Source organism: Alexandromys fortis, unplaced genomic scaffold, assembly GCF_014885135.2.
Source record: "Alexandromys fortis isolate MF-2015 unplaced genomic scaffold, M_Fortis_MF-2015_v1.1 scaffold_127, whole genome shotgun sequence".
NCBI lineage: Eukaryota > Metazoa > Chordata > Mammalia > Rodentia > Cricetidae > Alexandromys > Alexandromys fortis.
The window spans coordinates 690,195-716,488 of NW_026068006.1; the positions used below are offsets into that span (position 1 = coordinate 690,195).

The window sequence follows — 26,294 nt, forward strand, 5'->3', positions numbered from 1 at the left end:
CAGTAAGCCCCAGATAGCTCACCAACAAGCACTGGGAAGCGCCCAGATGTGCACTCCCACACCTGGATTTTTACATAAATTCTGGGAATCAGACTCAAACCCCTGAGCCTGTGCACCAGGCACTTTCCAGTCCTAGCGTCCCCGAGCAGCGCACCCTGTTTCTGAGTTCTGTGACTGCTCCGTGCACACACTCTGCCTTCTGGTGCCACAGAGAAATCCACGTGGTTGAATTGCAGCAGCTTGTGTCCCCTTACACCTGCCAAGAGCAATGTGTCTACTTACACCCATATGCTGAAGGCTTCCCTGGACCCCTCCCTGACTCCTCAGCCAGAACAAGGAAGGCCTTCATTTCTTAGAAGTTTCTAAAACATGCATGAAACACAATGTTGTTTCACTCAGAGAAGAAAAATATATTCCACTCAGCTAAATGCTCAGATGCCCTGAGGAGAGTTTGGAAAAGACAGACAGAAGTGAAGAGAGAGAACGCTGTGGATGGAGAGCTCGTTCAACAGATAAAGTAAATCAAAGTGACAACTGCTGAGTCGGGTGACCTGGGTGCAGATCAGGACCCCAGTGTTTAGCAGCTGTGTCACAGGCTGTGACTTAACACTCAATATTGATTTGCCTCCTGTAGCTCCTTGTCTAGGGGTAGGGCCACGTGAAATTTTCCCAGTCCAAACCGGCGTGTAAACTGGTGTTACTGTGGTGATCTTGGCCAGACAACACTATTGTCCAGGGTTATTGGGAGCGTTTTCCCAGATCTTTCCAGGGCACACAATTTATCACCAGGCACCTGGTCTTCTGACTCTTTGGTTCTCCCACTTGCTCCTCTTCAGTTTTCTCTGTTTAGGGCTGAGTACCCTACATTTGGTCAGTTGTGTCAGCTGTGGATCTCTTCAATAGTCTTCATCTGCTGCAAAAAATAAACTCTGAAAGTTTTAAAGTAAGCGGAACTCTATTTAAGTAATAGATCTGATAATGTTTTAAATATACTTACTGAAAAACTTCAATCCAAAAAAGACTGGATGCCATCTTTTTGAGGAGAATAGGTAGAAATGAACAAGCTCGTGCCTGCCACTATTTTATACAAGCTCTGACGTGCAATATTGGTTGAAAACATTTTTCATTCGTTTATGCTGTGGAACTTTTGTTCAATGATTTAAAGTTGTGTTGCATTCTTTCTCTCTCTCTTTTTTTTTTTTTTTTTTTTTTTTTTTTTTTTTTTTTTTTTTTTTTTTTTTTTTTTGTTTTTTTTCGAGACAGGGTTTCTCTGTGGTTTTGGAGCCTGTCCTGGAACTAGCTCTTGTAGACCAGGCTGGCCTCGAACTCACAGAGATCCACCTGCCTCTGCCTCCCGAGTGCTGGGATTAAAGGCGTGCGCCACCACCACCCGGTGTGTTGCATTCTTTTATGTTGCATTTGTTTAACTCTGTGAAGCTGTGTTGCTTTGCCTGAGTTCTAGATGCACGCCTGGTTCATCTAATAAGGAGCTGAGCAGCCAGTAACTAGGCAGAAGAGGGATAGGTGGGGCTGACAGGCAGAGAGAATAACTAGGAGAATTCTGGGAAGAGAGATGGAAGAGGGAGAGAGGGAGAAGGAAAAAAGGACTCCAGGGGCCAGCCACCCAGCTACACAGCCAGCCTCAAAGTAAGAAGTAAAGAAAGGGCCAGAGTGGGCCTGGAACAGTGAACTCCATGGGAGCAGGAGCAAATCCAGACCAGGGACATTTGCAGAAGCAGGACTGGGCCAGCAACCTAGGCCAGAACAGGCCTGAGACAGCAAACTCCACACACACGAGCTGGTACAGAGGAACAACTGCTGAGTGAGTGGGCCAGAGCCAGAGACCACTGCAGGTCCGGCCATGAATCTGAGACCTTCAAGGGACTAGACCTTCAAGGGATTCCCGCAGGTTTGGGCATGAGTCTGGGACCTCTGAGAGAGTAGGCCTGACCCAGGTCCTCTGCGGGTCCAGGCACACCTGAGTTTGGGACCTCCGAGGGAGAAGATCAGAGCTAGAGACCTTTGCAGGAACAACCCCAAGCCAGGGACCTCCACAGGAGCAGACCCAGACCAGGGACATTTATAGAAACAGATCTGAGCTGCCAACCTATACCAGAGCAGGCTTGAGACAGCAAACTCCATGGGAGCAGAGCAAACCCCAGGAGTGCTGAGCGACCTCCAGGAAAACAGTGGGGACCAACAGGGTAACCAGATACGGTGCACTGACTGTACCATGAGGAACAAGAATCTGAGTCTTGGATCCAGTGACACCTAGAAGTTTAATCACCAGAGTCACAGACAGCCCCAACCACACCAATTAGAGGAAAAAAATAGCAGACAAGGTGAGAACAGGTTGAACCACAAAGAGCAACACAACACCAGTAAAATCTAGAGACCCTACAACTGCAAGACTTGAACAACCAAATATAAATGAAGCAGAAGAAAATGACCTAAAAAATAACTTCAGGAGAATGTTTAAGACTCTTTTATTAAAAAATATATAAAAACTAAAAAAAAAACAATAAATTCCCTCAAAGAAATGGAGGAAAACACAAACAAAAAATTGGAAGACATCAGCAAATCCCTTAAATAAAACCAACAAAAAGCAATCAAACATATGAAAGAAGTTATTCAAGACTTGAAAACTGAAATAGACAATAAAGAAAACACAAGCCGAGGGAATTTTAAAGAAACAGAAATCATGAAAAATGATCAGGAGCCACAAATGCAAACATGAAGAGCAGAATACAAGAAATAAAAGAGAGAATCTCAAGTGCTAAATATACAATAGAGGAAATAAACTCATCAGTCAAAGAAAACATTAAAACTAGAAAAGCTTAACCCAAAATATCCAGGAAATGTGGGACACCATGAAAAAAAAAAAAACTAAAAATAATAGATATAGAAGATGGAGAAGTTCAACTCAAAAGCACAGAAAATATATTTAACAAAATCATAGAAGAAAACTTTCCCAACCTAAAGAAAGATATGCCTATGAAGATACAAGATGCTTACAGAACACCAAATAGACTGGATTTAAAAAAAAAAAAAGCCCCCCCCTCCTTACTAGACCTGGATGGAGGTGGGTGGTCCTTGGACTTCCCACAGGGCAGAGAACCCTGATTGCTTTTTGGACTGACAGGGAGGGGGACTTGATTGGGGGAGGGGGAGGGAAAGGGGAGGCAGCGGTGGGGAAGAGACAGAAATCTTTAATAAATAAATTAATTAATTAAAAAAAAAGCCCCCTAGCCACATAATAATCAAAACACTAAACATGCAGAATAAAGAAAGAATATTAAGAGCTGCAAAGGAAAAGGGCCAAGTAACATATAAAAGCAGACCTATCAGAACTACACCTGACTTTTCATTGGATACAATGAAAGCCAGAAGGTCATGGTCAAGCATTATGCAGACATAAAGAGACCATGGATGCCAGCCCAGAATATTATAACCAGCAAAACATTGAATCATCATAGAAGGACGAAACAAGATATTCCATGTCAAAACCAGATTTAACCAATAACTAGCCACAAACCCAGCCCTACACAAAGTACTAGAGGGAAAACTCCAACCCAAGGAAGTTGGCTACATCAATAAAAACACACAGTTGATGATCTCACAGCAGCAAATCCCAAAGAAGGGAAAAATATATAAATTAACATCACCAACAATGAAAACTAGATTAATAGGGGGTAACAATCATGGATCATTAATATCCCTTAATATAAATGGACTCAACTCACAGGCTAGCAGATTGGATACAAAAACAGAATCCATCTTTCTGCTGCATACACTAAACACACCTCAACCTCAAAGACAGACATTGCCTCAAAGTAAAGGCCTGGAAATAAAATCCAATCAAATGGACCTAAAAAGCAGGCTGGTATAGCTATCCTAATATCTAACAAAATAGACTTCAAACTAAAATCAATCAAAAGAGACAAAGAAGGTCATTTCATATTAGTCACAGAAAAAAATCCATCAAAAGGAAAATCTCAATACTCAACAACTATACCCCAAATACAAGGGCATGCTCATATGTTAAAAAAAATGGACAGAGATATAAGGGAACTAACAGATGTTATAACTCAAATGGACTTAACAGACATCTATAGAATATTCCATCCAAACATAAAAGAATATACCTTCCTCTCAGCACCTCATGGAACCTTCTCAAAAATTGATCACATACTCGGTAACAAAACAAACCTCAACCAATACAAAAAAATTGGAATAACTCAATGTACCTTATCAGATTATCATGGCTTAAAACTAGAATTCAACAGCAATACTAATTCCAGAAAGCCCACAAATGTGTGGAAATTAATGAATGCTCACCTGAATCATCAATGGGTCAAGGAATAAATAAAGGGAGAAATTAAAGACTTTCTAAAATTCAATGAAAATGACCACACAACATACCCAAATTTATGGGACACAATAAAAAGAGTGTTAAGAGGAAAGTTCATAGCACTAAATGCTTACATAAAGAAGCTGGAAAAATCCCACACTAGTGAATTAACAGACCATTTGAAAACTTTAGAACAAAAAGAAGCAAACTCACCCAAAAGAACAAGATGACCGGAAATAATCAAATTGAGAACTGAAAACAACAATATAGAAACAAAGAAAACAATACAAAGAATCAATGAGACAAAGAGTTGATTCTTCGAGAAAATAGACAAACCTTTATCCAAACTAACCAAAAGGCAGAGAGAGAATATCCAAATTAATAAAATCAGCAATGAAAAGGGGGACATGACAACAGACACGGAGAAAATACAGAGGATCATCAGGTCATATTTTGAAAACATGTACTCCACAAAACTAGAAAACTTAAAGGAAATGGACAACTTTCTGGGTAATTATCATTTACCAAAATTAAATCAAGACCAGATAAGAAAATTAAACAGACCTATAACTGCTGAAGAAATAGAAACAGTCATCAAAAGTCTCCCAACCAAAAAAGCCCAGCACCAGATGGATTTAGCTAAAAATTCTACAAGATTACCCTGATACCCAAAACACATAAGGATATTACTAAGAAAGAGAATTATAGACCAGTCTCACTCATGAAGATTGATGCAAAAATACTAAATAAAATACCAACAACTCGAATCCAAGAACACATCAGAACCATCATCCACCATGATCAAGTCAGCTTCATTCCAGAGATGCAAGGATGATTCGACATAAGAAAATCTGTCAACATAATCCACCATATAAACAAAATGAAAAATAAAAACCACATAATCATCTCCTTAGATGCTGAAAAAGCTTTCAACAAAATACAACATCCCTTCATGATAAATGTCTTGGAGAGAGCAGAGATATAAGGAACATAACTAAACATAATAAAGGTAATATACAACAAGCCAATACCAACATCAAACTAATTGGAGAAAAACTCACAGTGATCCCACTGAAATCAGGAACAAGACAAGGTTGTCCATTCTCTCCATATCTATTCAATATAATTCTTGAGGTCCTAACTAGAGCAATAAGACACCAAAGGGAGATCAAAGGGATACAAATTGGAAAAGAAGAAGTCAAACTCTCACTATTTGCTTATGATATGATAGTTTATATAAGTGATCACAATCCCAATCACAATCCCAGAAAACTTAGACAACAATGAGGACACTAAGAGACTTACACAGATCTAATCTACATGGGAAGTAGAAAGTAGAAAAAGATAAGATCTCCTGAGTAAATTGGGAGCAAGGGGACCTTGGGGGACGACTGAAGGGAGGAGGGGAGAGGCAGGGAGGGGAGCAGAGAAAAAAATGTAGAGCTCAATAAAAAATTAATTAAAAAATAAAGAAAATGTAAATAACAAAAAAAGAAGTAAAGAAAGGAATATAGACTACAAAAAAGATAAAAAAAGGTAGATGGGATAATTTAAGTTAAGAAAAGCTGGCTAGAAGCAAGCTAAGCTAAGGTCAGGCATTCATAAGTAAGAATAAGACTCTATTTATTTGGGAGCTGAGTAGTAGGTCCCACAAAACCAAAAAGTAAAAAATAACTAACTTCAAAGCTCCTATATGTCATATTTACAGAAGTACTTATTTTTTTCTTTTATTTATTTATTTATTAAAGATTTCTGTCTCTTCCCTACCGCCGCCTCCCCTTTCCCTCCCCTTCCTCCAATCAATTCCCCCTCCCTCGTCAGCCCAAAGAGCAATCAGGGTTCTCTGCCCTGTGGGAAGTCCAAGGACCACCCACCTCTGCCTAGGCTCCCACAAAGCCAATACGTGCAGTAGGCTCAAAAACCCATTGCCATTGTTCTTGAGTTCTCAGTAGTCCTCATTGTCCGCTATGTTCAGCGAGACCGGTTTTAACCCAGGATTTTTCAGACCCAGGCCAGCTGGCCTTGGTGAGTTCCCGATAGAACATCCCCATTGTCTCAGTGTGTGGGTGCACCCCTCGCGGTCCTGAGTTCCTTGCTCGTGCTCTCTCTCCTTCTGCTCCTGATTTGGACCTTGAGATTTCAGTCCGGTGCTCCAGTGTGGGTCTGTCTCTGTCTCCTTTCATCGCTTGATGAAGGTTAATATTCAGGAGGAAGCCTATATGATTTTCTTTGGGTTCTCCTTCTTATTTAGCTTCTCTAAGAACCTGAATTATAGGCTCAATGTCCTTTATTTATGGCTAGAAACCAAATATGAGTGAGTACAACCCATGTTCCTCTTTTTGGGTCTGGCTTACCTCACTCAGGATAGTGTTTTCTATTTCCATCCATTTGCCTGCAAACTTCAAGAAGTCCTTGTTTTTTACTGCTGAGTAGTACTCTAATATGTATATATTCCATACTTTCTTCATCCATTCTTCAATTGAAGGGCATCTAGGTTGTTTCCAGGTTCTGGCTATTACAAACAATGCTGCTATGAACATAGTAGAGCATATACTTTTGTTGTATGATAAGGCCTCTCTTGGGTATATTCCCAAGAGTGGTATTGCTGGGTCCATGGGTAGGTTGATCCCGAATTTCCTGAGAAACCTCCACACTGCTTTCCAGAGTGGTTGCACAAGTTTGCATTCCCACCAGCAATGGATGAGTGTACCCCTTTCTCCACAACCTCTCCAGCAAAGGTTATCATTAGTGTTTTTGATTTTAGCCATTCTGACAGGTGTTCTGGAGGGGGTCCAGTTTCCCAATGTTTTAAGCTGGTAGTGGTGGCGCACGCCGGTAGGATTTGCTGAAGGAGGCAGAGGCAGGAGGATCACGAGTTCGAGGCCAGCCTGGGCTACAGAAATATTTAAAAGACATATTTCATCAAAATATTTAAGTATTAGTCAAAATCTAGTGTTGTTTCCTAGCATATCAAACCCATACTGAACTAGAATGTTCAGAATCCAGGTTCACCGCTACCCATACCCTGGCTGCCTCATGGTCCCTGTTAGAACAGCCTATGTGACAGGGACAGCAAATGCTAATCTCCCTGCGCTCTCCTGACCATAATTTCATCTGCGTAGCCTTCCTTCTTCTCTCCTACGGCAACGCTTGCATTGAGCTGTCAGGAACTCGTGGCCAAACAAAGTAATATCCTCCCATGCTCCCAGAGTCCCCTCTCCTGTGGGAGCTGGAACCTGGCTGGCTCCAGAGTCATCGTTTCTTTGCAGTTCTCACAGAAGCATTTCCTCTATGTGGGACGTAATCCTTACCTTATTGCCGCTTCTGGCCGTCTAAGACATGATCTGTAAGTCTCAAACAATACATCTTTGTGATCCTGCTTTTCTGATTGTACCCTCTACCTGGCCGCGTCTCCTCATCCTCGCAGCTTCTGGCTCCTGACTCACTGTCTCCCCAGCAGTAAGGCTGATACATTCGGACAATGTCAGTGTCCCCGTGATGATTCTCCACCTCCGCCTTTATCGCTCCCACCGTGTCTACTCCTCAGCAGGCTGGTCTTCCATCTTACCCAATAGTTTCCCATAGTTAATGAGGCTTTTCCAATGCCTATGGCTGCACAGTGCCCCAAACCTTTGGCAGCTGATCGGTTCCTTTCCTGTTCTCTTCAGTTCTCTGATACCAACATTTCTACTTGTCCAAATTCCCAGTAAATTAATCTCAGGTTTTTGGGAATGAAAAAATAGAATTCCTAGGAAACCACCAGATTCCACAAATCATTTTTTTTAGAATACTTCTAGCAAAGAACCAAGGCCTATAGCAAATAATCAAACCTTGCTGAGCCTCGGCAACACCCCAGCTAGCATTCACACAAATAGAGTACCACACAGATACCCTACTTCTTCTTCAGGTAAAATCCCTATGATTAGGCATGGAGATGCACACCTGTTGAAAGCATGCGCCCACCTACATACCTGCACACTGGTGCTTGTAACAGACCTATCCTTCAAGGTGAAACCATGAGAGCAACCGGAAGCCAACTCTAATCTCTGGATTTAGGACCGCGGGCGTCAGTGCCGGTCTGTGGGTAGATCAGCGGCGGAAGGGGTGGATGGTAGGATGCTGGGACAAGGAATTCTTTCTGCAGCTTTGCTGGAGCCTGAAATAACTCTGAAGAAAATTGGTGTATTTAAGAAGAGAGAGCATAATGTCCAATATATACTGCTTCTGTACAGAAATGGGAATACGGTGTACTGGCATTTGTGCAAATATAAAGCATAAATATGTACTGCGTTGTATGTGCATATGGATTCTTTATCTTTTTAAAAATGCATAGAATGTTTCTGAGAAGAATGCCCAACCAACAGCAGCAGTGGTTGCCTCCAGGGGAGAAGAAATAAGAAGCTGAGGACAGAGGAGTTGAGATTTTCCAGTAGCCATCCTTTTAAAAAATTGTATCATGGATATACCTCCTCTACACAAGTAATAATTAACCTCTACAGTATGAATATGATGTATAAGGGATAATTACAGATTTCTAGGGACCCATTGTTTACTCTTTTATAAAAGATTTAGTAAGATTTTTCTATAATCTCAATATAGAGGGACTATTCTATTTATTTTCTTCCCATAGTTCAAAGCCCTTTACTGTTTATATGACATATAGTTTGGCAAAAGTGGTCCCATGAAGTCCCCAGGAGTATGGATAAAGCAGTAGGCACTTAACATTATTTCAAACAAATTTATGAGTCGTCTTAGTGAAAAATACCACCCAAGCCTGCGCAAGATAGCAAATATCAAGGAGAAGCAAATGATCTTATGAGGGTATTTAAACATAAAAATGTATATAAAATCATGTTAAATATAATAACTATATTTTAAAGAACAGGACAACCTGAGTAAGAAATGCAACTGAACAGAGAACATGTAAAGGAAATTTTGTTTGTTTGTTTTTCAAGTCAGGGTTTCTCTGTTTAGTCCTTGCTGTCCTGTAACTCACTTTACCAATGAAACTGGCATTGAACTCACAGAGATCCTTCAGCCTCTGCCTCCTAAGTGCTAGGATTAAAGGCACACAATACTATTGCCTGGCAGGAAAATTTTTAAAAAATAATTTAGATGTGAAAAACATTCCATTCAACCAAACATTCAATTTACTTTCTTCCCTCATACGTGTGATGAAATCTCCCAAATTTGGGAACAAATTAACCAAAATTTAAATGAGATGTAGTTAGTACATGAGTTTTTAGTTAGGGGCTAAAATTTATTTAGTTCATTAATTTGTGTGCATATGTGTGTGCCTGGTTCTGTGCACCACATAGATGCAGGAGCCGGGGCAGGCCTGAAGAGGACAGTGAATTACCTGAACTGGAGTTAGAAATGGTTGTGAGCCGCTGTGTGCGTGCTGGGGACTGAACCCACATCCTCTGCAAGAGCAGCCATTGCTCTTAACCTGCTGGTCTCCTCTCCCTGGTGCTTTTATTCCTAACTTTTTGGATTAGACAATGGTAAAAATGATGCAAGTTATCATCTTAATGAAAGGTGGGAAAAGGATAAAAATATCAATAAAATTAAGTTCTTGAGGATAAAATGTCAGGTTTTTCTCCAACTTAATTGACATGAGGTTATCCATAAAATCATCTTTTTCCCCAACTTTCAACATTGAATACAGCACGTTTTATAATTGATAATCCCTCCCATTTGCAAAACTATAATTTATACAATATCTTCCTACATAAAGTGTTTTTGGCTTTAAGGTACGATGCTTTTCTTTCTCAGCTATGATGTAACAAAATCTAAAAAGTTCAGCCAGAGAAGGCCAGCCACGCTTGTAGAAGGGTTACAGTCTCCCAGCTCCTGGTGTTCCTTCCTCCTCCCTTCCCACACCCACAAATCCTGTGGTCCTGTAGTGAGGGTAGAGGGGTGCCTGGCTACCTCCTAATTCTGTAAGAAATCTAGCCATGAGAATGCAGGTATATGTGTGGCTGAAGTCTTGCCCTAAAACAGGAGGCAAAACTAAACAGGCAGTTTTCTTTTTGATTGTTTTAAGTTATTTGAAGAGGTTAGATATTAAAATCTGAAAATCAGAACTAGATATTTTCTTACTCTACCTGTAAGATGAACCAATAAAGTATTCATTTAAAAAAAAAATCAAGCTCTCCAAACCTACTTCTGTCCAGTGTGCTGGCTGTGCCGTAATCAGAAGGTCACAGCAGAAAAGTGTCAAAGTTGAAGTCAGCCTGAGTACATAATGAGAGTCTGTAACAAGAACAAGAAGAAACAGATAAATCCACTTCCCACATTCTTATTAGATTGTATATGGAGCCTGTTCAAACAAGATTTCAAAAGCTTTGTTTTTACCATATAACTTGGTGCTCTTATCTAAAAATTTAAGAATAGACATTTATTCTGTCTTTCAACATTTAGTAACTTTTATATGTTCTGTTCAATATTTTAATATATTTTAAAGCAAATGATAAACTACAAACCATTTTCATTTTTAAATTAAATACATACTATCAGTTTGAGGTCAGCCTGGTATACCTAGCAAGTTTCAGACCAGCCAGGGCTGCACAGACAGACACTATCTAAAAAAAAGAAAAAAAGTTGAAGCCATTATGCAAGGTACTGTAGGTAGAGAGAGCCATGTATAAGTTTCAGAAGAGAAACATCTACCGTCTGAACGTTTTGTTTTATTTTGTTTTCTGACCTATAGTGGGGCTGTAGAGATAGGTTAGAGATTAAGAGCCTGCACCACTTTCCCAGGTTACAGCAGCTAAGTCAAGTGACTTACAACCCAATGCTGATGGTTCACGCAGGCAGCTGCATGCATGTGTGCATGCCCATATACAGACATGCACACATAGTCAGACTTCAAGATTATATAAAATCCTTTGTAAAATGGCCACTACTCATGTATCCATCGATAGAGTCATAAGCATACATAGGTTGAATGTTGGGTGTTCTTACCAGTAATGCTGACTTTCAATGTTTTGTCCACTGATGGTGCCAGAGAATTAGAATCCCAATGACAATCCTAGCAAGCTGTTCCCGAGATGAGGCTGAGCTGCATTTACATGAACTCTAGGAAAGGCAGTCTTCGTTTTAGAAATCTGGACCTCCTATTGAATTAAATTCTTTTAATAGGTTAAAACACATAACAAATTGCATTTCTTTCCTGAAGACCATGCCCCGATCTAAAGATGGCAGTTGAGTGTGTTTCCACTCACACCAGCCACACCCCGTATCCGTCTAATTAGACCTTTGCTATAAACTGTCCCCTGGCACCAGTGCCCCGAATACGTTTTTCTCCCAATGGGTGCTCAGTGATCAACTGATGAGTGGATGAGGAATGGATGGAGATTACCACTGTGAACATCCAGTGACCATCTACGGGACAATCTAGTCAGCATAAACATACCACATTTGGAGAATGTGGCTTCTACCTTCCAGAGTATTGGAATGTGAAAGTCCTTGTCTTATTTATTGTGATACAAGTGAATTTATTTTTAAAGGCTCAGGCAAAAAAAAAAAAAAAGGTTAGCTTTTGCTACTCAGACTCTAGGTCTAAAATGGCAGTAATGGAATTTTGGAAGTTTTTGTATATGATTTTTATTTCTCCTTAACTTCACCTTCTCTGAAAAAGAATGGAGGATCACTCCGCCTCGTGGTGTCCTGGCTTTGAGAGTGTTGTTTCATCTATATTTAAAGACTAGCCCTACACTTGTTGTGTGTAATTACTGCTTTGTGTAACATAAGAAAACTCTGTGACATGATGCCCAGGAAGGAAGAAGACTGCTGGAAGGAAAAGCAAGGTCTTTCCACAGCTGCATGTTCACAGTGATGCCTTGTGTAGGCGGGCCTTCGGGGGAGTTCTCGTCAACACAACAGAAGCACACCACTTCTGCCTTCAGAAATCATTTCCGTCGGCTTTGCTCTGAGCATGTCAAAGTCCTATTACATAAGGGCTCAGAGTGAACATTAGTGCTTTACATCTCAGAGTCTTTGCTAAATCCTTTCCTGATCATTCTGATACGGAACAGATCTAGATTGATTTCTTCAACACTTGTTTATGATATTCATTTTGACATAGCTAGGATTCAAAGCCAAATTAACAGGTGTAATTCATTTCTGAGTGTTAGAGAAAAGCCCCGGACTACCCCTAGACACATTCATCTAGGGCTTAAAGCTAAAAATTTAGGTGAAGATGCTGTAATAAGTGAATCGATTTATTCAATCGCAGAGCATAAAAACATTAGCCCTGGGACAACCCATCTCTCTGCGTGCTTCAGCTGGTGAGGCACACTTGTGTGCACCAACTGATTTGCATTTTTAGAGAAATTTCATGTCTGCAGTGGAGCTCCAATGAAAAGCATGAATAAATTGCCACATCCCCTCCTTTTCTGACTTCATGACGCTGAATCTATCAGGATCTGAGTTAAAATAGATGAAATAAAGGCAAATTTCATGCCACAACCCCAGGATTAAGTGTCTCCCAAACTCAACTGGCCAGTATTGTAGATTGATAGTTTTGAAGGAGGTACCTTGAGTACCTGGCTATTGTTGTTGCCATAGTGATTTATTAGTCTCTAAAACACAAGAAATTAAACAATTAACAGATGGACAATTAAGGACTGAAGAAGCTGTTGGCAGCTCTTCCTGCCACAAAGTCCCATCAATCAATCTGGATAAACCCAACTCACCTAAGTGGTTACTCCCTTCCCTCTGGAGACTGCATTGGTGTAAGATGAATAATGGCTGCATGCATAGTTTTGACTCTCCCACAATCCTTTTATCATCTTTGATGTGAAACTTGAGCAAGTTAGTCTTATCATTGGTCTCCCAAGCTCCTTGTCTGTAAACAAGCAAACCCTGCACAGACCGAGAGGTTTAAATGAAATGCTAACCACATTCCTAGAACAAGATACATCCTAGACCCAGGAAAACACATTTCATTTTCACTTAGATTCTCAAAGCATCCTGGGACTTCTACAACGACTCTTGTTCCTTTTCCTGAGAATGTCATTCTACCCCAATATTAAGCAGTTGGACATAAATTAGAGCAAATGTGTGTAAAATAATGATTCTCAAACATGTATGAGCCAACCACTCTCTTAGGATTCTGTACTGATTCGCTACATCTAAAAAAAAATAATTTTGTGTGTGGATGACTTTCAACTTCTGTTCCTTTTGACACCACCTCCTTAGTGCCGAGACTGTGACTATTGGGTGGAAAAGTCCTCCGTGCTGTGACTATTGGGTGGAAAAGAGGCTCAGAGCTTCATGCATGCCTGGCAAGCACTATGTCAACTGAGCAACATCCCCGGGTCTGAAACTCTGCAGCTGAAAAGCTCCAGATAAAATGATAACATGAGGTCACCTGTTTGGAGGCCACACTTTAGAGGGCAGATAATATGTATTGCCTGGACAATGGGTTTACTTTACAATTTAATTTATCATGGGCATTGCTTTAAACAGACTCATTTGCTCTTATAAGTAAAAATAAAGAGGAATCTATAAGAGTTTGACTGTGTTTTGGTAGAGAAATTGTTTCATTTTTCAAAAGAAACAACATTTTCAAGAACTGTTTTGCCACTGCTGAGATCCATATTTACTTGGCTTATGGTGCTTGTACTAGAAATTATATATATAGTAGCTTTTCTTGGAAAATCTTGCTGCCTATTGGGATATTCAGTTTTTACAAAGCTTCATTTTTTTTTTACATCTCTGGGTTATTCAATTAAGATAGCATCTAGTCAATAGATGTGCGTATGCATAGATTGTGCCAATGGTTTCAGATGCACGCTTGTTTCCAAACTTGCAGGCTGTGTAAAGCTAATGTGTCTTAATCATTCAGAACTCAAATTAGTAGCTTTTAGGAAAACTCTCCTAAACAATTCTCTGTTTTGAAACAGCCAACCTGTGAAAGAACACAGCTGTGGAGTCTATGTGTCTTCCACCGTTGGTATTTCACAAAGAAACAAGAAAAAAACATAAACGTGCCTAGTAATATTTGATTCCATACTAGGTGTATGAACTTAAGAGTTCTCACATTCGGTAAGAGTGGCTGATCAGGGGATGCCAAAGTCCACCTGTCTGAGCCTCGCCATCACTGGATTGTAGGGACACAATGCTAAACACAGCTTTTTATATAGGTCCTGGGCACCCAGTATAGGCCCCTGGCGGTTGAATTGCGCTTTACCAACTGACCCATTTCCCCAGCTCCTATTGTTATTATTTAATATGTTTTAACTCCTTTTATAATTTTTCCTATACTCGGAATTTCTGCTCCTCATCAGTTCTGTGCCAAGACCAAGATTGTCTTGGTCCAGCAGGTCTGCTGTGATGGATCGCTTCAGCTGTTGTCTGTCTGAAAGGACTGTTTGCAAGATTATTGTTTTTACTAGGGATAGGGTTCTCTCTTATTTTTTATTTTAAATTTTGTATTGTTTTTACTGTGCTATGCATTTTTCTCTACTCCTCTCCCGTCCTCTGCTGTCCCTGTCTACACTCTCTTCACGACCCACACGCTTCCAGTTTACTCAGGAGACCTTGTCTCACTAGAGATAGAATTCTAAGATAAGATACACAAGGCTTTTCTTTTTCTTTATACCTTTTCTTTCTCTTTTTTATTTTTGGTGACTTTTTTTTGAGACAGGTTTTCTAGCTGTCCTTGAACTCACTTACCAGACCAGACCAGGCTGGCCTCACACTCGAAACCCCAGAAATCTGCCTGCCTCTGCTTCCCAAGAGCTGCGATTAAAGAAAGGTATGAGCCAGCACCGCCCAGCTGGTGTCCTTCTTAGAACTGTGTATTTATGAAGTTCATCTATTTTGAAAATTTTTCAGTCATTATTTTTTGATTATTCCTCCATCTCCTCCCCAAATTCCAACAGTGTGTGTACAGTACTTACTGTCTTGTGTTGTTTCGGTTGCCAGTGGTCAATCACCATTTAAAAATGCTAAAAGAAAAAAACTTCAGCATAAAGAATTCTCTGACTTCGCAGTCTTCTGAGTGACAGGGTGACGTGTGGTGCTACCCCACTCCATCCTGCTTGGGCATACGTGCCATCCTTTTGCTCAGCAAACCCATGCTCACATGCCACCCACCCATTCCTGGCACTGATATGGGGGCCGTACCCTCTGTGTGTTAGGGAGCTACCGTGGATCACAAAGTGAATCCCCCTGGACAGACAGACATCCCCGGCAGCTCTATTAGGCTGTTTGAATTTGTCCTACGGTTTATAAAGTAAGTTATTATTTTAAATTTTAGCAGTTTCTACCAATCTGTCTTAATGTTCATTATTTTCTTTTTATGCATTTTGTATTTTTAAGCAATCTAAATGTTTAGAATATAATTATAGTAACCATTTTAATCCTAAAGACTGTGTCAATTTGAATAATTGATTTTTCTCTTCATTATACTTTTTAATCTGTATATCTTGTAAATTTTTTCTGGATATCAGACATTACAAACTTGAACCTTTTTGTTGCTATGTAGTTTTCCATTCCCATAAATATTTTTAAGCTTTGATCTGATATGCAGTAAAGTAACCCGGAAGCAGTTTGGTCTTAAAGAGCTTACTTTTATGATCTGTTATAGAGGGTAGGGTCAGAGTGTGGTGTAGTGTTGGGCTAACTCTTATCCACAATCAGGCGAGACTCAACATCCTGTGCAACAGGAAGTATCCTGAAATGGCTGTCGATAGCAGATAAAAATCGCAGCTTTCTGTAGACACTGTGCACTTTATTTTGAGTCCACACGGTGTTTTCTTTAGACTAAAGACCCTGATATGTACTTGTGTAAATACTTGAGGTTTAATTTACCTGTCCAGATCTCCAGCCTTCTCATCTCTGGCTCTTTGCTCACTTATAGCCTTCTTTCAGTCTGTTTGGCCTGCTCTGTTACCGACGGCCTTAGTCTCATCAGCATGTAATATAATATAATAAAGAAAATATAATATAACATAATATAATAAACTTATTCTTGCAGTTTGAAACTTAGGAAGCCTGAGGTCAGAGTGATAGCATTGTCGGTTTCTGCTGAGCATCCTTCACGGCTTTGCAAAGGGACTCTCTCTGTAACTTCACATCTGCCTCCTGTCTTTAGTGACAAGTGTACTCATCTAGCCTTGAGGTTCCACCCTCATGATCTAATCGCCTTCCAAAGGCCACACCACTAGGTCCTTCATCGTGAATAGGCTTCATCTTAGACATCCTGGGGACACAGACCTTCAGTCCACTGGAGCCCTCGTTGTAAGCTCTGGTTGGCTGGATATCCCTAGACTCTCCAGACCATTTATGCCTTCAACTCAGGGACTGTGATGGGCTCCTGGGTTTCCAGCCCCTCAGTCTGAAGCCTGACAACTTAATCAAAGAAAGAATCCAAGATAACTAAGGCTCGCGCTGCTGGTTCTCCATCCTTGGGTGACCACGAATTTTGTTCTTGATACCAATGTTCAAAACTCATAGGTTCTACATCTTATTCAGATGCTGGGTTTGTTTTTGTTTTTTAGGGGAGGGGACTCTAGATAGAGGGAAATCTGATTTCTATTATTCCAACTTCTCTACTTCTGCTCAGCTCTGTTTCTATCAGGTAATCCTCTTTCTAAATCTTAGCCCTAGGAGTCACAATGGGATGGCAGCTTTCTTTGGTTTATACCAAAGGCCTTTGATATCCTTAGGAAGCCCTGTCTTTATCGCCTACTAACGCTTCATCAAAGGGACACCAGAGCCCACATGGGCACACCATCTCTTTCTTTCTGACTGACTGCCACTCCTCTACTGTGAAAGTCAAGTCAGAAGCTAAACTCAAGCAAGAAGAAATATTTGTAATTTCCACAAACTGAGAAGTTCTGTTGAGAGGCAAACAGTGCCAAGGGGCCAAAATTAGCACCTGGCTGTGTTCCAGGATCACAGCCTGTATCCCTGTCCAGCCGTTTCACACACCATCAGGTAAGGGAGACCATGCCAGAGAGCACCTGCGAGTGTGCCAAGCCAGCACCATTTCCAAGACCATAATTAAAGGCATTGCTGTGCGGGGGCTGGTTTCTCAGCCATCTTTGTTCCTAGGAGACAGTTTTTGTAATGTTATTCTAATGAAATTGTATGTATGTTATTTTAAGTAAAAAAAAAAAAAAAAACCCTACTTCTCAATATCTATACGTTTACTAGAAAGGATTTTCTGGTTACCAAATGTGAGTGGCAAATTTTCATTTTCTGTATGTATTTCTCAACAAAGCAAGTCTGTTCTCCAGGAAAATCACGTTGTGAAGCCATGCTGGGGTCAGAGCATCTTAGGCACGCTGTTGCCACCGGTGTGATGCTTATTCTCTCTGTGTTAATCTGGTGTGATTGAAACGCATGCTTGGAAAGAAATGGACCCCTTTCCTGAGAAATCTATTTTCAAGACATTACTATATTAGTGAAATGGAGGTGCCATTTCTCCTGAAATTAAGTATGTGGTTTTAAATAAAATGTGTTGAAAGACACACACACACACACACACACACACACACACACAATCTCATCTTCAACACTGACAGAATTCTAAGGCCCTCCAGAAAATAGGACCATTTTATTCATGGTATCTGTCCTTAATCAACTTCATAATGCATAATCGAAGTTTTATTTTTTTTAACAATTTTTTGAAGCATTTTGATAAGGTCAACAGAAAGCATGGTCTTTTAACATTAGGTGATCAACGTTTTGACAATGGCAGGGCCAGCACAGCTAATGGAATAATAGCCTGCAGGGTCCAGCTAAATATGATAGACGAATGTAATCAACCTCTGCAGTGACTGTTCAAAAGTAATCCCTTTAGCTTTGAACTGCAGCGCATATTTCAGCCAGGCAAAGCCCACATGAAGAAATTCTCTGCAGAGCACACTGGTCCAGTGCAGCCTTCACACCCTGCTCTTTGGGTCTGCTGCTTTGGCTACGTTTTAAATTTAAGGTAATGACCACTGTATATTCATGTGAGCACACAACAATACTTTTGATTTGTTGTGGAAAGGTTGAATCCATTACCAGGGGTCTAGTCTATAAACCCTGGCATAACCTTTACGTGTGAGTTATGATTTACCCTTTTCTAAGATATGGCCACTAAAATGTTTTGCATGACAAAATTTTAAAAATTCATTCACTTATCTAGTCACCAAACTGCCAGAGAGTGTCTGTTCCGTTTCAGTCCAAACTGATCTACAGGACAGATCCTCAAGAGCACATTTACACCCCACACCGCGCTTCATGAGGATTATACAGCGTTGCTTTCAAACAAAGGGATGAGAAAGATGATGGCCATTCGACACTGGGTGGCTTGCTCTGTCGCGGGGTAAACCAGACGACAGGATGAATCATGTCTTCCCACTGCCCACTTGAAAGATCTGCAGTCTAAGGATGTCTTTACTGTTAGCAAAAGAAAGATGCTCATTTCTGCAGACATGGAAGAGGACAGGAACGAATGTTACACCTGAGCTCTCTGTTGACTATCGGTTCGGTCTTCCCGCTTTGAAGCCCTGCAAATGAAACATTTCAAATCCTACCCTAAGTCAGACCCATAGTCCAAAACCTAGACGAGGAGCAAAAATGAGTGCCCCAGCAAAGATGGAGTCACCAGACCTGTGGTGCTCACCTGGCTTCAAGTGACTTCAACAGAGGATCAGAACACTTGAAAGGGAAGGGTTCCCAACCGTGAATTAGCCATCACCAAGACTTCTTAGCACAGACAGCATGGAACATCTTTGCATTCCACTAGAGCTGGAATAGAATATTAGCTACATATGTAGCTAGTCTCCGAGAGTCTTCATGGACAATATTCCAGAATAAACATCACCTTTCTTCAGCAGAGGGAAGTGACTATAACCAAACTTGACAAATCCAAGGAAGACTTCTGTAGTCTACCTCACAGTTTCATTCACCACACTAAAAGGAATGATGAATCTAAGACACCAAAGCAAAAACCATGCGCAGAAGATGTAGCTCAGTCGGTAGAGTGCTTGCTTAGAATACACCAAGTCCTGGGTTCAGTTCCCAGCACCACATAAACCCATCCATTGTGGTGTTACATGTCTGCAATCCCAGCACTTGGGAGGTTCAGGCAGGGAATCAGAAATATAAGGCTATCTTTGACTACAAAGCAAATTTGAGAATAGTCCTAGATCAGAAATGAAATTGAATGCTTTGGCAGTGATGGGGCCAGGAGTCCCCAGTTCTGTGGAGCTCACATTGCTTGTAACCCTGTCTAAGGATACTAGGGTATTTCCATATATTCAGTGAAAACATTTAACTGAAAAGTCACAAAGGGTTCTTATCTAAAACAAGGCAGCCAGGCATAGTGGTACACACCTTTAATCCCAGCCCTTGGGAGACAGAGGCAGGCAGATCTCTGAGTTAAAGACCAGCCTAGAATACATAAGAGAGTTCAAGGGGTGCAGCCAGAGGTCACAGTGAGAATAGCAGGGCATTATTATGAGAACGGCTCTGCTCCTACCATAGAAAGCCTAGACAAGCACGGTGGCTTAAGAATGTGGGCACGCATTTCTCCCTTGCCGTGAGCACACTTCACAAGCATTCCTTACACAACTGGAGGTGGTGATTTTCTGTCTTATTGCTCTCTGGACCCCACCCCCTTCTGGGGCAAGGTTTCTCAACTTTAGGGTTTGCCTGTCCTGTGTCTCGCTGGACACTGAGGAAAACACATCAGATCCTTTTTTTTTTTTTTTTTTTTTTTTTTTTTTTTTTTTTTTTTTTTTTTTTTTTTTTTTTTTTTTTTTTTTTTTTTTTTTTTTTTTTTTTTTTTTTTTTGCTAAATTCCAATAGCACCTCCTCCTATCAGTTACAACAAGAAAAACATCTCCAGAAATTTCCAAATGTCCTATAGGTGAACAAAGCCACCCCTCCTACAGCCAAGAACTTAAGTCTTATCAGTCCTTGGAAGACAGAATCTGAATGACAGAGTGACTACTTCACATTCCAGACTGAGGAAAAGGTGGGCTGGGAGGCAGAGACCAGAGGATCAAGTTCAAGGCCAGTCCTAGGACAGCTAAGGCTAAGTCATTTAAACAAACAATGAATGAATGAATGAATGAATGAGACTGAGGAAAGGGAGAAAGGCAAAGAGAAGCTATGCCCAATGACTAACACTGGTCTCATTTGTAGTACATATAACTCTGTGCATGTCTGTCCCTGGGAACCTAGAGACATAAACTCTGTTAAATGGCAGATGCACAGAAAGATCTACTACAAAGCAATGCATTGTGATCGGAGTGTAAAGTCTGAGCACTTTTTCCCGTGGCTTAGCTGTGCTGTTTAGAAAGACTATGGAGTCTTTAGGAGGAGGAGCCCTGCTGGGGAAAGTGAGTCACTAAGGGTGGGCCTTAAGGTTTTTTAGCCCAGCTCCACTTCCTGTCTACTCTGCTTCCTGACTACAGTCACCTCCCCTTCCTGCCTTTACCCATGGAAAACTGCAGCCTCTCTTAAGTTGTCAGACAAAGGAAACCCAAAAGTTGCTGCTAAACAGGCGCTGGAACATGTACCAAATAGCCTACTAAATGAAAAGCAGAAGCGATTGCGGGAGTGGTGTTTTGTGTGCACAAGAAGTGAAAAGATGTAGGGAAGGAGTGCAAGCGGCTCCTCTACAGTAGCAGGAGGAGTGCAGCAGGCATGCGGGCATCACTCTTGCAACACAATCTGTAGAATGTCCTTCCTAGCGTTATTCATTTCCAATAGGAAACTGGAAACAAAGTCACTGGATGAGAATAAATATCAAGTGGAAGGCTGAGGAAATGCAGCAGCTAAAAAGCCATCTAATAGAGACAACGACTAAACAAACTATGAGTGTTTAAAGGAAAGTATGAACAATGCTGCCACTGCTTGTGCCCATAGACTTAACGCGAGCTTTGTCTGCCCGGCTGCATGCTTTCTCCAGTTGAATGGAGCTATAGATTAATGGAATGGAACAGACGGGAACTTGATTTGACTAGTGATGAAGATCTGTCAGGTATATGACATGTCACACCAGGGAAGAGCTAAGGAGTTCAAGGGGGTGGCCTTAAAGTTTAAAGTGTAGGAAAAAGGGAAGAAGATGGTAAACGCCAAGGAACAATGACAAGGTGGCGGGGCTACAGGCAGAACAGAAGGATTGCGGGGGTTAGGGTATCAGAGAAAGAAAGAAAAAGATGGCAGCTAAGTCGATGATGTAGGAAATTGAGACTGGGAAGGGATTGCACTAACTGATAATAGTCAGTTGTACATATGACCCAGGAAATTGACGGCTGAGTAAGGAGTGTATGGCAAGAGCGAAGTGATCAGGAGCTTTCCGGATTCCCACCCAAAGTGGGATAATTCACACTGAGAACAAACATACTACTTCGAGTTGGAGAGCACTGAGCATGAATGGCTGTTTGTATAATCTGGCAAGAGTGTGAAGAAAGGGAAGAGAAAGGACAATGATCTACAGGAATGGCAGTCCACGTGCATTTGTATCCATCTCCAGAGCCAGTAGCAAGAAAAGGGGACAAAAAGGGCTTCTGGGGGGGCTGGAGAGATGGCTCAGTGGTTAAGAGCATTGCCTGCTCTTCCAAAGGTCTGGAGTTCAATTCCCAGCAACCACATGGTGGCTCACAACCATCTGTAAAGAGGTCTGGTGCCCTCTTCTGGCCTTCAGGCATACACACAGACAGAATATTGTATGCATAATAAATAATAAATAAATATTTTTTTTTTAAAAAAAAAAAGGGCTTCTGGACTCTCCAAGCAGAAACACGAAAGGAATTTCAGGAAACAGGGTGAGAGAGAGTGTGGTGCTAATAGTATACCAAGTTTTGTATCTCCCATATTCAAATATAGAACACAGGAAATGAGGCCACCTAAAAACTGCCACTGGCAAGGATGAGCTCAAGTCAAAAGCAAAAGAGAGAATGTGAAAGTTACATAGTAGATCGATATAAGCAGACAGACTTGTCACATTTGAATCATTATTTGGGTAATTTATACTACATCTAAATTAGCACGGTTTCTGTATACCATTTTAACAGTCCAGCTTACCAGCAGCTGTTGCAATATGAGCAGCGGGGCTGTGTCCCACCACCCAGCTAGCTTTACCTGAAATAATTACATGGAAACTGTATTGTTTTAAACACTGCTTGGCCCATTAGCTTTAGCCTCTTACTAGCGAGCTCTCACACCTTGCTTTAACCCATTTCTAATAATGTGGGTTGCCCCATGAGGTGTGGCTTACCAGGAAAGATCTTAACCTGCATCTGTCTCGGATGGGAGAATCATGGTGACTGCCTGACTCAGCTTCTTTCTCTTAGCATTCTGTTCTGTCTACTCAGCCTACCTAATTTTCTGTCCTATCAGGCCAAGCAGTTTTCTTTATTAGATAACCAATGAAAGCAACAGATAAGATACAAGACCCACCTCCATCATTTCCCCTTTTTCTGTTTAATCAAAAAAGAAAGGCTTTAACTTTAGCATAGTAAAATTACATATAACAAAACAGTTATCAAGTAAGAATTACAGTTACAATATTTATATCTACTTTATCTTTTATTATAACTAAGGAAAACTATAACTATCCATTCTTCAACTCCATCAAAGACTCCAGAAGGATATAATACTACCTAAGTAAACAAGAAATAAGAAAACTTTAGAAATGACAGAGAAATCTCGCTGCCTGGACAGTCACCCAAATTCCCTCTTTACCGTTGGGGCATGCATCTTTGGCCTACAGGCCCCTAGTTTCCAGCAGACATTTCCATAAAGCAGGAAATTTCAAAGACAGTCAGTCACTATCTGCTGTGTCCTGCAGAATGTCTTGTAGACTCTTTCATGAGTCAGGAACCCCAAAGACCATCTCACCTTTAGGCAAGTTCAGCAGTCCTTTCTCTGTGGGTTCTTTGTGTCCAGTTTATGTAATAGTCCAGGCAAGAACAGTTTCTTGCCCAAATGGCTATCAAAGTCCATAAGGATCCTCTTCGATGCCCATCTTCCTCTTGAAGTAGCTGGTGCTGCCAGGAGCAGATGAGTCTCATTGTCATGAAAAACCCTAATTTATTAAAACATTTAAATACCATATTCTGCAGTCTTTGAAAGATATGAAGAATGCCTGTCTAACTGAAATATATCTCTATATATCTAGAAAATCTAACTAACATGACTACAAGCTTTACTATTATCCATGATTATCCATTAGCAACCTATATTTCCTAATTATACATTACATTTTTAAATGAACTACACAATCACAATACCTTAATCAAGATCAGAAATACATATACATATAACAAAATTGACCTTAAAATCCACACCAATACAAATTATTCATATCTATATCATATCCCCCTTTAAATGTAAAAGAACGTTTATAAACAATATTTGGGAACATGGGCGCAGTTTTTTCTCTCCAAACTGCTTCCTGCTGAATGGGGCACTGTTATTTAGGTCTTTCATGGTATAACCTATGTGCTAGTTTCATCTCAGTTGGCAGTTGAGTGAAGTAATTTTTTGAGGGTGTTCACAGCAACCTTTCAGGAGGGCGTGGTCTATCATACCATATTGGGATAGACACAATCCAGAGGGTCTCATCCTCTGTGAAAACAAAAGAAGACCCTTCCCAAAACATCATATCCTTAGACCCAAATTCTGAAGTCATACCCTCATGATATTTGTTCTGGTTCCACTTGGCAGCCCATATAATGAAATGTCTCTCTGTACTTAGCTCCTTCACAGTCAAAATTTTTAAAGAAAACACAATAATACAAAGAATCCAGACTCTCTGTGAGTTTTCCATTTTTACATGGCTTATTTTTACTCTATCACTTTATTCTGTCCCTTTAAGACTTTACCCTTTTTTTTAAGGGCATTAACTTTATTCTCTCTATATTTTTTTTCCTCTCTGTCAAGCCTACGTACACTCATCCAACATTGTGATCCGTTTAGTGGTCTGAATCTGTCCTATTGTGAATCTGTAATTTTTTTACTATCCAGGAGCATTTCTTAAAATGTTAAGCACTTCTTAAAAACTTAATTTCCACCATGTAGGGGTAATACGGTACCGCCTTTTACTGCCAGTCTAAACCTTAATTGCACTGTTACTACAGTAATTATGGTAGTTCCTGCCTGAGACCAGCACAGTTCAGCATGGCAGAGCTGAGCCGCTCCTGCCTCAGCCATTTGGTGCCCCTGAGCCACATACAGTTCCAGGCACACAGCAGTCCACATTGCCATCAAGCAAGCCGTAGCATTTTACTCCAAACGCTCCATTCAAAAGCTCTGTCTCCCGCAGGAGCCAGACAGAGATCGCAATGATGGCACAGCCCAGAAAGCCGGCATTTTAAAACAGCCAGTTCTTTCCTGCTGCTGAGTCAGGAAAATTTCTTTGCAGCAAGCCACCCACAAACAGCCAAAAGCTGTGTTAAACTCTCTCTCCCTTTTTTTTTAAAAAGCTCTAAAAGCTCTCTCAGGTTTTTAAGTGGATTTAGTCCATCACGTTGGAGCACCACTCTGTTGTAATGTGTTCCTGCTGCCCCAGCTCACAGCCACCTGGCCAGCTTATGCCCCAAAAATAATTACACAGAAACTGTATTCTTTTAAACACTGCTTGGCCCATTAGCTTTAGCCTCCACTAGCTAGCTCTCACATCTTGCTTTAACCCATTTCTAATAATGTGGGTTGCCCCACGAGGTGTGGCTTACCAGGAAAGATCTTAACCTGCGTCTGTCTCTGGTGGGAGAATCATGGCGACTGCCTGACTCAGCTTCTTTCTCCCAGCATTCTGTTCTGTCTACTCCGCCTACCTAATTTTTCTGTCCTATCAGGCCAAGCAGTTTTCTTTATTAGTTAACCAATGAAAACAACAGATAAGATACAAGACCCACCTCCATCAAGCAACAGTGCCTGCCCAGTGTCATTTTAATCACATCACAGAATTCTGTGAGTTAAAATTTCAGGCAGGATTTGGATAGATAGCAGTAGGGTGACTTAAGTCATACTTAGATGACAAATGAAGTCGTTTGGAAGGTCAAAGACAGGCTTGCTCACAAACTGGAGCATTGGGGCCAGCGGGGAGGTTGCAGACCTCTTCTGAGATAGGCTCGGAATTCATGCACATGGCGACTTCTCAGCTTCGGAGCTAGACTTGACGTCATGCACATGCTCACTTCTGAGCTTCTGAGCTAGCCTTGGAAGTCATAATATGGCCACCTCTAAAGTGACTGTTGATTTTTAAACCCTGAAGGATAGTTCAAGAGAAGAAAAAGAGACTGAATTTCTTGGTGGGAGACTGAAAAGGCCATGCTATAGGAATGTGGAATGGGAGGTATGGTTGAGGCCATCTTTGGACCACCCAACCTGCCCTAAGATACATGCACCTTTAGTATTTAAGTGCTAAAGACTGCAGTCCCTGAAAAGACATTTGCAATGATTGACCAGTCTGACTCCATCTTAAGATTAGAAGCTATCTTGTTACAAGTTCAAAACAAGTTTCTTCCTGTTTTCTGTAAAACCTGGGATTGGCCAGGTCTTGACCCATTTTTTGGAATCTAACATACTCCACACCCTATAGCCTGATTTACACCCTGGTAAGATGTTCTGACAAATAATTTTGAGATGTGCTGCCAAGTTCCCACGTAAACAAAATCCCTTAAAAGCTCCCTAGCCTTGCTGGGCGGTGGTGGTGCAACCTTTAGCCCCAGGCAGAGGCAGGCAGATCTCTGTGAGTTCAAGCCTAGCCTGGGCTACAAGAGCTAGTTCCAAGACAGGTTCCAAATCTACAGAGAAACCCTGCCTCGAAAAACAAAAAAGAAGAAGTAGAAGAAGCTCCCTAGCCTTGCAGTTTTGTAGCTATAAAAAACTCATTTCTCCTTAATGCAGGGCTATTCTCTCAGACTCCACTTTAGGGAGATAACTGTGTCTGACAGAAAATAAAACTTGCCTAATTCAACAA

General features: G+C 41.0%; 1 protein-coding gene across 1 annotated transcript in view; it reads left to right on the forward strand.

Annotated features, from left to right (window-relative positions):
* Positions 1-26,294, forward strand: part of Ttc29 (tetratricopeptide repeat domain 29) — a 183,190-nt gene that overhangs the window by 154,875 nt on the left and 2,021 nt on the right. The gene's annotated exons all lie outside the window — the stretch shown is intronic.